The sequence below is a fragment of the Nycticebus coucang genome, chromosome 11 (genome assembly GCF_027406575.1).
Source record: "Nycticebus coucang isolate mNycCou1 chromosome 11, mNycCou1.pri, whole genome shotgun sequence".
In the NCBI taxonomy this organism is placed as follows: Eukaryota; Metazoa; Chordata; class Mammalia; order Primates; family Lorisidae; genus Nycticebus; species Nycticebus coucang.
The window spans coordinates 43,377,283-43,390,189 of record NC_069790.1 but is presented as its reverse complement, the minus strand read 5'-3'; the positions used below and the strand labels follow the sequence as shown (position 1 = coordinate 43,390,189).

Below are 12,907 nucleotides of genomic sequence, written 5' to 3'. Positions count from 1 at the left end.
GAAAACAATTTCATCTACAATAGCATCAGAAAAAGAAAACAGGAACAAACATGAAGTGAGATTATATAATAAAAACTATAAAATATCAAAAAAAACTATAAAATATCAATGAAAGAAATTAAAGATACAAATGGGAAAAAAATCCTGTTCATGAATTGCAAAAATATCTTTAAATGTCCAAAGCAATCTAAAAAGCCAAGGAAATCATTCTCAAAATTCTAATACCATTCTTCATAGAAATAGAAAAAACTATCCTAAAATTTGTATGGAACCTCAAGATCCCATAAATAACCAAAGCCACTTATATAAAAAGAAAAAAACTGGAGACATCACACCACTAGATTTCAAAACATATTACAATACTAGAGTAATTAAAAAACAGCATGGTACTGCCATAAAAACAGGCATACTCAATGGAACAGGACAGAGAACCCAGAAATAAACCTAAACATTTACCATCAGTTGATTTTCAACAAAGGTGCCAAGAACACACAATGAATAAAGGACAATACTCAATGAATGGTATTGGGAAGACTGGATATTTACATACAAAAAAAATTTTTTTAAGGCCCTGATTTTATCCCTTATACAAAAACCATCTTAAACAAAAGAACTGAAACCACAAAACTATTGGAAGAAACCGTAGGTTTAAAAACTCTACGGCCTTGATCTGGGCAGATGATTTTCTTGATATGACCCTGAAGCATTGCACCAAAAGAAAAATAGACAAATGGAATTGCATCAATTAAAGCTCCTGCACAGCTACTGTACCAAAATAAAGAGATAACGCACACAATGGAACAAAATGTTTGCAAGCCATACATAAGGGACTATTACATGAAATACACAAGGAATTCAAACTACTCAATAAGATAACAATTAACCCTATTAAAAAATGAACAAAGGACCTGAATAGACATTTTCAAAAAATGATACACAAATAGCCAGATACACATACATGAAAAGTGTTCAACATCTGTAATCAAAAAAGTGTAATTAAATCCACAATGAAGCATCACCTCATACTTGTTATATTTCATCTTTCTGATAATAATTAATCTAACAGGTATTGGTGACAATGAAGAAAAGGAGAACTTTGTATATTGTCAGTGGTATTGGAAATTAGTACAGAAATTCTGAATAAGAGTACAGAGTTTTCTCAGAAAACTAAAAATAAAATTGCCATATGATCCAGAAAGCCTAGTTTGGGGTATAAATCCAAAGAAATTGAAATTAGTATGTGAAAACAATGTCTGCACACCCATATTCATTGCAGCATTATATGGAAGATGTGGAAACGACCAAATTGTCCTTCAAAGGTCAAATGGATTTAAATAACGTGAGATACATACAATGGAGTACTATGCAGCCTGCAAAAAGGAGAAAATTCTATTATTTACAACAACATGGATTAACCTACACTATATTGTACTATAATAGATCAGGCATAGAGAGACAAATGCCACATGATCACCCTTACATGTGGAATCTAAAAATTAAACCCAGAAGTAGTGAGTAGAATAATGCTTACTAGAGTCAGGGGCATGAGGGAAGTTCATTAGGAAAGGGAGACATTGGCCAAAGGGTACAAAGCTTTAGTGAGGCAAAGGAAGATGTTCTGGTGATCTGTCTCCAAGCATAGTGACAGTGATGAATATAGTGTTTTTCAAAACAGTGAAAAAGAATTCTAAATATTTTCACTACAAAGAAATGATAAATATGGGAGGTGATGGATATATTAATTAGCCTGAGTTGACTACTCTATTATGTATGTATGAAACACACGATAGCCCACGAATATATGCACCCATATTTGTCAATAAAAAATAAAGTAGAAAACAGGTACACTATGGAGAAAAGAAATTGTTTACTATTGATTTTATTAAAACTTGATTAGAAGGCATCAAATTAAATTCAGTTTGTAATTTTTTTTTTTTTTTTTAAGAGACAGAGTTTTTCTATAACGTTGCTGAGGCTGGACTCTTAACTCCTAGACTCAAGAGATTCTCTTTCCTCAACTTCTTGAGTAGCTAAGTTCACTTTCTATAAAAATGTCTTATTAAAAATAATATATTATCATCAGGTTACATTATAAACACATAATTGACAGCATTCTCTTGGAAAAGATGACAGCAAGAGTGCTCCTTTTACAAATAAAACAATTAAATAAATTTCTTTATCTGTAAAAATAAAGCCATAGTAAGAATAAAAACAAACTTTTTAAAAAATGCAGCCCTCAATGTACAGGTCTGCTTTTTTCAATAAAATGCTATTGTGCCACCAAGACATGATATAACATGATGATATGTAGCATGGTTAAAAACAAAGGGCATTTATGCGGTCTATAATCAATCCGGTGTGAAGTAGACATTTTTCCTTTCATTAGAAGTGGGCTAGTCTATGGGACTTCCTGATATCCTTCATTCCATTTAATATTTTGTGCACAAAATGATGTAACCTATCTTTAAAAGCCTACGGAGGCTTTGGATATTTACTCGTTAATTTTTCTTTTAACTTACAAAGAAACTTGAGATTACCTTAGGGGAAAGGAATAAAAACAGTCCAACTTTAGCTACTCTGACCAATGAAGGATATAAATTTTCTCCTTGTAGCTTTCTTATGACTCCAAAGACGACTGTGGCTTAGAAAAGGGTGTGTATCCAAGAAAGGAATTTAGTGTTATTAAACACAAACGTGTAATGCAAGGTTTCCTGAACCTCCTCACTGAACTGCAGCCATCAGAAAATAATGGCGTTAGTCATCTTTTTTCTTGTATTTCAAATACATGTATTCCCCCAAGCCATGTATGTCAAAAACGTATTCAACATCAGAACTAAGCCACAATGTTACACAAGAAGGAAGAAAAACACACAGATAAAAAAGGTAGACAATGTGCCATAAAAATTTACTGTTGAATATTCTCCCAGCTAAAGCTAAATAAATACTCTTTAGCTTTCTCACACTGGGTTACCAAACTGTACCAAAAAGATATTTGCGTAAGTGGTTGTATGTTCTATAGGGAAGTATCATCGATATGTATTAGAATAAAGCACATCATTGTAAATCAGTCTCAGGAAACACAACAAGTGTTATAATCAGACCTTGGCTTTCACCTTGTGCATGCCATTTAATAGATACTGAACCTGTGCACGTACCTTAACTTTTTATCTAAAAAGATGAAATTATCACTTACCAGTTACCATGCCTTCCATACCATGGCTACACAATCAACTAATCTCCCTTTCCCCTTGCATGAGCCATAAATTTCATGGTCATTTGGCAAAGGAAGTGTTTTCTAAAGTGAGGCTTAAGAAGAGACTGTTTGAGATTAGTTTCAAGTAACTTAATAGTCTCAAAAACAGATATATACTCCTCCCCAACGAATCCCTATTCTAGCCAAACCCAACTCCCGTAGCAATCAGAAGAGGAACAAAGGTCCGTTCAGAATAGAAACTTAGATTAAACAAATATCCGAATCAGAATGGCAATCAACACAAAAGACAAGTAGCTCCAAGCTACACGATAGGGATTTACTCCTTTTGCTCAAAGAATAATACATTCTAAGGCTTACCTGCTATGCATAAATGTTTGAGAGGAAAGAAGCAATATGTCATTGAACACAAACATGATATGGCTATTAAGTATGTTTTAATTCTGTAAGCTAAAAGATCAAGTCCTGAGTTTTTGTATTCAAAGGCCAGCATTATACTACTGTATAAATCTGTGTTTTTTCTTCCCTTCTATGTATAAAATGTCTTTGAAAGAAATTGTTTCTTCTCTATCACAATTTAAGACAGGCGTCCTCAAACTTTTAAACAGGGGGCCAATTCACTGTCCCTCAGACCGTTGGAGGGCCCGACTATAGTTTAAAAAAAGAAAAAAAACTATGAACAAATTCCTATGCACACTGCACATATCTTATTTTGAAGTAAAAAACAAAATGGAAACCAATACAATTCATACCACTTTGTGTGGCCCGCAGGCCGCAGTTTGAGGACGCCTGATTTAAGATGTCCTTGCAGTGATTCTCCTGGCAAACTTTTTTCCCCTACAGTTCCTCATATACTGCATCATGCCCTCTGTACTGTCTGGTTTGCTCACAATATCTCATCCCTACACACCCATGTAACCAGCCAAAGGACTATGAGATGTCTCGATTTCTACTCAGTGCTTTTTAAGTAATCATTGCCTTACCCAGCTCTTCACCTGTTTCTGAATCAAAGTCAGAGCTAGAAAGAGTTACAGAGATCACCTAGTCCAAACCTCTCATTTACAGGTGTGGAAATGGTTCCAGAGAAATTATAGTTTGTGACCACTATTGCTCAAGTTCAAAAGCAGGCCATTTTTGACTCCTAATATTCTCATTGCTCTAAGCACCTACCATCACTTGAAAAAAGCTTCAGGCAAGGAAGCCTGGAGGTTGGGCTAACAAGGTGGCAGGGTACCAGCAAAGGTGATACCCACCAGAACAGTGGCTGCTTTGAATAGGTGACTGTGGTGGCTCCAGTTAAACATTCACATTAAACAATATAAAGATCTGTGTTCTTGATACCTCAAACCACTCTATACCCTTTTTCACTTTATGCCGAATTTTAAAAGATCAAATGATTTCATCAGTTATAGTGGTTACAATACCCTCTTGCTTATTCGACAACTTACATATCCTCACAATACTAAGTAACAAAATATAATCAGAACCAGAAAAGGGTAAAATTTCATACACAGAAAAAATTCTAGTTTACTTTCAAATCTCAAGATTATGAAATTGAAGGAAAAAATAAGCTTATAAAGTTATCTAGAAGTAAGCTTTCAACATGTTTATACTTTACTAGGGACTGAACAGATTGAGCAAAATCACAATGAAATTATTCATAACAGCTAAGTATCATTCATTTTTTTCTATATATTTCTTTCTCAACACCTGTCAAGGAAGAGAATACCTTTTTTCTTAGACAAAAATACCAAGACTGAAAAGTATAGCAACTTACTAACAACGAATAAGAAAATTCTAAGCTGTCTGATTCCACATTTCTTACTCTTACAACACAATGGTGGTGAATTAGAGAGAGCCACAAATTCTTTTGCATGGGGGTGGGTTCTCTCTTTAAACATGGCTAGTGTCTTACTTTTCCGACCTTTACAGAACAGCAGTGATACTGTTCTACAGCTGGATGCAAGCTATAAACAGACTGGCAGCTTCTACCCTGGTGTCTTGAAGCCCAGCATAAGGCAAGTTTAGCAGTTGATTCTTCAATGTGCTGTTAATCACAGCCAATGGCTCTACAATAGTTTTAAATTCAGGATATGGCATTTTTAAGTTCTAGATTTCCATTTGTTTCTTTTACCCTTTCCATATTTGTCTTAAAATTCATCATCTCATTCATTGCATCAACATTTTCACATAGATTCTTTCAGCCTTGCTACCTCAGGGACTGAGAAGTGATCTTAAAAGACCTATCATTCACTGTCAACTACACGGTAACTTGAATAGGAAAGATTTAATATAAAGTATTAACTATTTATGACAATTTCATTACCAAGAAAGAGTAAAATAGAATTCCAAAATATATACTGAGATATGTACTAAGTCTGAGAAAGATTACCAAAGGAAAGAACAAACTCACTCCAAAGCTGAGGTTCAAACCTCACTGGAGGAGGCATGGTGCATCCCCGTTGATTGGTGGTTAAGTGTAAAACCTTGAGCTGGGCCAGAATTAGTAGATGGTCAGGAGACCAATGCCCCACATCATACCAAAAACAAGGACTGACAAGCTAGATGGCCAAGAAGCTTGAAGCTGACAAACATGATACAACAGAGCAGACTAACGAGCTGGGAGCCTACCACTGAGGACCAGCGAACCAAGGCAGGCGTGGAGATGACCTGTGGGTGCAGGGTGTGTGCAGATAGAGGCTGAGAGCTGAGAACGCTGGGCCAGACTGGTGGTGAGAATTTGCTGGAGACTAAGTGCACTGAGTGCCACACATACATCAATGGCAGCAGTGGAGCCAGAGGATGGAAACATACCCGAACCAGGAAGAGAAGCCTCTGCTTGCTGCAGCTGTCTTTGTCAGCCACCCTCTGCTGACAAAGCCAAAGTTGTCTTGGTAAAGAAGAGATGCTTACAAGGTTCAGCAAGGCAATGGAGGGTGGACAAGGTCCAGCAAGGCAATGGAGGGTGGATTCGGAGCGGAGAGACAATAAATTAATTGGCAACACCATATAAAAGTGGATCTTAAACTAGTATGATGCCCTTTCAAGGACAAAATCCCTTCTAGGTTTCCCTGCTTTTGATGACTCTTCACTGCCTTTATAAAAATATTTCAAACCTCTCTGCCACCATCTCCACCTCTAGTTATAGATATATATCATAGTTTATTTTTATCCAGCGGGTTGGCTATACAGATTATTCTGTCAGTACTAAGAGTCAAAACCCTGGGTCAGAAGTCAAAAATCACTTGACAGAGAATTTGAAGATAAAACTACCACTTACTTCATGTTTCAGACTACCCATGAGGAGGTTTATGAAATGTACAGATATCTTGGCATTCAGCAGTATATACAGATTTCATTAATGATAAGCCCATGTTCAAAATAATCTCAGCAAAAAAAACTGATACCCACTTCCTAAAGAGAATTAGAAATTGAGCTTGCTCAAAAGTATATTAAAATGATTCTTTGTTCAGAGAATACAAAACTATATGTCTAGCTCATCACTTAAAATACCAAATTCTATAAAGATATTAATGCCCACAAGAAATAATATCCGTGAAACAATGGCTCCAACTTTAAAGAATTAGATTTTCATTTGTTGGAAATCCATATGTTTATGTACTGGTTGAAGGATAAGTGATTTCCTAAGTTATGGATCCCACAAAATTATTTCCCACCTGACTGATTTCTAACACAAAGATAGACTATGAACATGCTACCTTTGAAAGCAGTAAACAATTAATAATCTTTATGATCTATGAATTTTCAATGTTCTGGGCAGCAGACCAATTAACCAAAACCCTGCCAGAACCACTTAAAAGCAAAACTTTTCCTTCTAGTGCTTTTGGTGATGGCTAAGTCTTTGTGACACACCCAAGAGGAAAGCTGCATATTACACACCCAAACCACCTTACATAAAAAAAAAAAAAAAAAAAATTGCCTTATAATTCACATGTATTTCTCTTTTCTAAACAAGTTGAGAAAATAATTCAGCAATAGTTAAGAAAAAAGTAGGAGTTGCTTGTACAATGTCTAAAGTGGACAGAATGTCTTGGTGCCTGTAGCTCAACAGCTAGGGTGCCAGCCACATACACGGGAGCTCATGGGTTCAAATCCAGCCCAGGCCTGCTAAACAGTAATGACAACTACAACAAAAAAATAGCCAGGCATTGTGGCGGGCGCCTGTAGTCCCAGGTACTTGGGAGGCGGAGGCAAGAGAATTGCTTAAGCCCAAGAGTTGGAGTTGCTGTGAGCTGTGATGCCAGGGTGACAGCTTGAGAATCTGTCTCAAAAAATAAATAAATATAAATATAAAAGAAAATAAAGTGGACAGAGCACACAGTCATAACTCCAGGGTCGAATTACATAAGATATCAGTCTGGGAAACAGGACCACTATAAGAAATTTTAGGAATTAGACCCTATACAGTTGTGAGAGGTGCTGGAGGAGAGTCACACTGAAAGGTAAGGTGAAGAAGTCACTGAATAGTCAATCTTATAAACCAAGCCAAGCATGCCCAGCCACCAGAAGGAGACTCAGGAGAAAGTCACGGAGAGGTGGATGGAAAACAGTTGCCTGTGTGTAACTACTCCTTCAAAGGGCCACCAGGCCACTGTCTGCTGATAAACCCCAGCGACTGCGAGCCAGCACTGCTAGCAGGTGGGAAGCTGTGTTAAATGATGGCCCTAGAGAGCGAGGACAGGTTGGAACCCATCAGAGACTTGTATATGTGTCGGTTATTCCATCTGACAGCAAGAAGCCCTTTGGAGAAAAATAACTTTTGCTTTACTTAAACCTTCCAAATCTTACTCATATTGCTCCTTTGGCCAATGTACCCCAGAAAAATAGTTCCCACTTGACCAAACTGACACAGCAACAGCCAGCAAGGATGACTATCATATAATTCTAGATATACAGAGAAAAGAATTTATCTGCTTGAGAGATACAGTGTGTGAGAAAGGTGTGAGGTCATTACCTGAATTTTAAAATCCAAATTATTTCAGGACAAAATGTCCTCAAAGTATCTCACCAAACTTTTCCATCATTCTGCAATTTACTCGAGTTAATGAGCCCCAAATATAAGTAGTCAAAGTCCTTAGGTCTTTCTACAAAACAAGTTTTGTTTCGGCCATAAAGTGCTAAGCTAATGCCCAGACACTAATACATACATATGCATGCCAAACTTAAAAGGCCAAAGGACTACATGCCATCAATTTTTAACTTATTTCTTCATTTCAGCCAAATGAACCCATACTTCAAAGTAATACCTTTACTATTCTAGTAAATGAAAAAGTTTTTCTATTTTGACTTTTATTTCTTCCCCCAAATAATGGCATTTAATTAGTACGTGTACACGAGTAGTTCAGGATGTGATCACAGTATTGTCATCACTGAATCACTCGCCAAGTCTACAGCTCTGTTATCTTTGGAGGAGTGACAAGATTGCCTGGGTACCAGTGTCTGTCATCTCTTGGCACGTACAAAGCCAGGAGTTTGACTGTCAGTTATGGAGAATTCTTCAGTCTTCATCTGTGAAACGCAAATCTTTATAACTCCTGCCCCCTCCTGACTGCCCTCCAGAAGTCAGTACCTAATTTCAGATCCAAAGTCTTGCAGTAAAAGATCAAGAAGAGGAGATAGTATATCTCTCAGTTCATTTGTATTTATTTATTCAAAAAGGCAGCCTTTCTTGCCAAAGTCTATAACAAAGAGATTAGGATTTTTGAAGATAAAAAAGCCCATGACAGTGCCAAGAGGCCCTTTTGTCTACTGCTTATAAAAGAATATGTGTTCCTATTCTCTGCCTCTTCTCAAACATTCCATTCTCCACTTTTAACTTTCTTATTGGAAAAGCAAACATAAAAGGGATTCCAATAATCTCCCAAACTGAAACCTTTTTTTCAGGATCCTGTTTTTCTAATACAGTGACATATACTCATGGAGAACCAAAGGAAGGATGTAACAAGTTAGTTTTAACATCTCTCTCGTCTCTGTGTTTATGTCCTCTCTTTACCTCACCTTTTGTTTTGTGTCATCCTTATAGTTGAAATTGGACACATCCATATTGCACTTTTTTAAAAGTTGTCTAACCTAGCTAAAGACAGATGTTCATATCTTGTTAAAACATGGGTTACTAATGAATAGGTGTGAACTAGCTTTCAGAGTAAAATAAAGTGGTAGAACTGCTCTCTAAAAATTCACAATAAGTCTAGTTTTCTAGTCCATAGTATATAAGGAAAAGAAATTCACTTTTAAGAACATGTCATATTTTATACTATTAAAAAAACCTGGGTGGCGCCTGTGGATCAAGAATAGGGCACCGGCCACATATACTGGGGGCAGTGGGTTCAAGCCCAGCCCTGGCCAAAAACTGCAAAAAAAAAAAAACACCTTTTTTTATTTCTCACAAGGACGTTCATTAAACATCTGCTAGATTTTTTTTTTTTTTTTTGAGACAGTCTCACTATGCCACCCTCGGTAGACCGCCATGGCATCACAGCTCACAGCAACCTCAAACTCTTGGGTTCAAGTGATTCTCTTGCCTCAGCCTCCAAAGTAGCTAGGACAGGCACCTGCCACAACACCAAGCTATTTTTTTGTTGCAGTTGCCATTGTTGTTTAGCTGGCCCAGGCCGGATTCAAACCTGCCAGCCTCCGTGTATGTGGCTGATGCCATAACCACAGTGCTAAGGGCTCCAAGCCAACATCTGCTGGATTTGAGACACTATACTAGCTGAGACAGAAGAAAAAACATCAGATAAATGTGTGTGGAGTCAATGGTATTAAAGAATTCTTCATTGCCCCAAATAGCCAAAGCAGTTTTTTAGAAGAATGAAGTTACTACAAAACTACAGTAATACATCAAAACAGTGTTTTACAGGCATAAAGACCAATGGAATAGAGAGCCCAGAAATAAACTTCTACATATATGCATAGTCAAATGATTTTTTAACAAAGGTGCCAAGGACCATTTTATGTGGGCAAAGACACTCATTTCAATAAATAGTATTAGAAAAACGGGATATCAATATACAAATGAATAAAGTCAGATCCTTAACAAATGAGTTCAAACTGGTCAAATATCTAAATGTTGGTTCCACCAAAAATTATAAAAGTGAGAAGACATAGGACAAAACCTTCATGACATTGACTTTGACAATGATTCCTTAGATATGATACCAAAAGCATAGGCAACAACAAAAAAATACATAAACAGGACCATACCAAAATTAAACACTTCTGTGCAACAAAAGATACTATAAGTGAAAAGGCAATTTATGTAACAGGAGAAAATATTTGCAGATCATATATCTGAAAAGGGACTAATATCTAAAAAACATGAAGAACTCCTAAATTCACCAATAAAAACAAACCATGGTTGGGGGGGGGGGCACAGAATAGACATGTCTCCAAAGATATATAAATTGATAATTAGCACATGAAAAGACACTCAGCATAACTATTCATTAGAAAAATGCAAATCAAAACCACAATGAGATCCCATTTCTCCCCTACTAGAATGACTTGAAAAAAATAATAAAGTAACTCTTGGCAAGGATGCCAAGGATGAGGATAAATTGATTGGAATCCTTCTGCACTGCGGATAGGAATGGAGAATGATGCAGCCTCTATGGAAAACAGTTATGGCAGTCCCTCAAAAAATTAAAAATGTGATTACCACACTATCTAGCATTTCTATTCTAGACATTTAGAGAATTGAGACAAAGAATTCCAACATTTGTATAGCCATATTTATAGCAGCATTATTCATCATAGCCAAAAGGTAGAAGCAACCCAAGTGTCTATTGACAGATAAATGCAGAAACAAAATATATCTGCACACATGGAATGTCAGCCCAAAAATGGAAGGAAATTATTACACACAATACAATATGGATGAAACTTGAAAACATTATGCTAAATGAACTAAGCAGTAAGAAAAGGGCACTGTACGATTCCACATATCAGATACCTAGGACAGCCAAATTTGGAGAGACAGAAAGTAAAACGGTGGTCACCAGGAGCTAGGAGTAGGGAAGAGAAGTTACTACTTAGTAAGTACAGAGTTTCAATGTTACAAATAAAAACATTCTGAAGATACACAATGATGATGGTTGCACAAAAATGTGAAGACTTAATACCACTGAACTATGTACTAAAAAATAGTTAAAATAATAAATTTTTTTACAGTTTAATCACAATTTTAAAAAAAAAATTTTTTAAGAGAATACATGTTTCAATCCATTCAGGCTGCTATGACAAATTACCAAAGACTAGGTAAAGTATAAACAAAAGAAACTTATTTGTCTGTTCTGGAAACTGGGAAGTCCAACATCACAGCAACAGCAGATTCGATGTCTGATAAAGACATCTTCTTGTGGCAACCTCACATGACAAAAAGGGCAAAAGGACAAAACAAACAAAACCTGTGTTGTCATGCGGCAAAAGTGATAGAAGGGTCAGGAGTCTCTCTGAGGCCTCTTTTATAAGGGCATTAATCCCACTGATGAAGGTGGACCCTCATGGCCTAATCACACACACACCCCCAAAGGTCCCACTCTTCATGCTGTCACCGTGGGATTTAAGTTCCCACATCAGTGTTGGAGGGACACATACCATCAAACCACAGCAATTCATCAGCAGATTAGGACAGACAAAAGACTCAAGGACAGAATTATTTGCCCATATACCACAGATATGACAGAGATAAGCAAATCACTAAAGAAGGGCTACGAGAAAATGAAAGCTCTGCATCTCAATTTGTAGCACTAAGAAAATACTAACTATTAAGTATATAAGGAAAATTGATAGCTTAGAATATATTTACTAAAAACTAAGATCAAAAACATGATCTACACTTTTAACTCAAAATATATATTTTATTCTTCCTTTTTGTCTTGATGAGGCTTGCTAAATGTCTGTGTGTCTTATTAAGTCTTCCTGGTTATATTAACGATTTCACCACATCTAAAACTCCTTCCTTTTTCTCCCCATTTCCCCAATTTTCCCTCATTCCTTTACCCTTACAGTTGCAACTTTTTACTAAATAATATAAGAATACTATTCCCCTAAACTTGAATATATCCATAAAAGAGACATATTTCTGAAATAAAGTATTACAACTGGCAGGAAAAAAATCCTAGAGATTTAATGACCATTACAGAAATTGAAATGTTAATTAACAACCACTACTAAAAATTTATTCCGCTATCCTACCCACCCCCAAAACAATCCCCAGGCTAACAAAGTTTTATTTATTTATTTTTTTTTTTTGCAAAATTGAAAATATTTATTAGAACAGAAAAGCAAAATCTTACCATAATTGCTATTAAAAAACACATACTTCAATGGTATAATAGCAGTATTACATCATTAAGGTTTAGGTCAATAATACATTTATAATCTAACACATTTTGGAAAGACAACATCATGAAATTGTCTTATAACATTATCTGTTAAGTCTAACATTTAAGATAATAATACTGTGGCATAATTCTTTATCCTTACCATAATATCATATGATTATCACACTTGTTATCTATGAAATTTTAGTTTAGTATTCACTCCACTCATCAAATATCAAATTCTATTTTATTGAGTAATGTCCAGTTTGCCAGTATTTCTGTTGGCTCTCAAACAAAAGCAAAAATCTTTAGGAAAAATGTATCTTTTTCCTTTTTAAGAAAAATAAACTTG

The 12,907-nt window shown here is 35.9% G+C and overlaps 1 protein-coding gene across 8 annotated transcripts in view; it reads right to left on the bottom strand.

Annotated features, from left to right (window-relative positions):
• CRPPA (CDP-L-ribitol pyrophosphorylase A) overlaps window positions 1-12,907 on the bottom strand; it is a 387,693-nt gene that overhangs the window by 305,891 nt on the left and 68,895 nt on the right. The window lies entirely within an intron of this gene.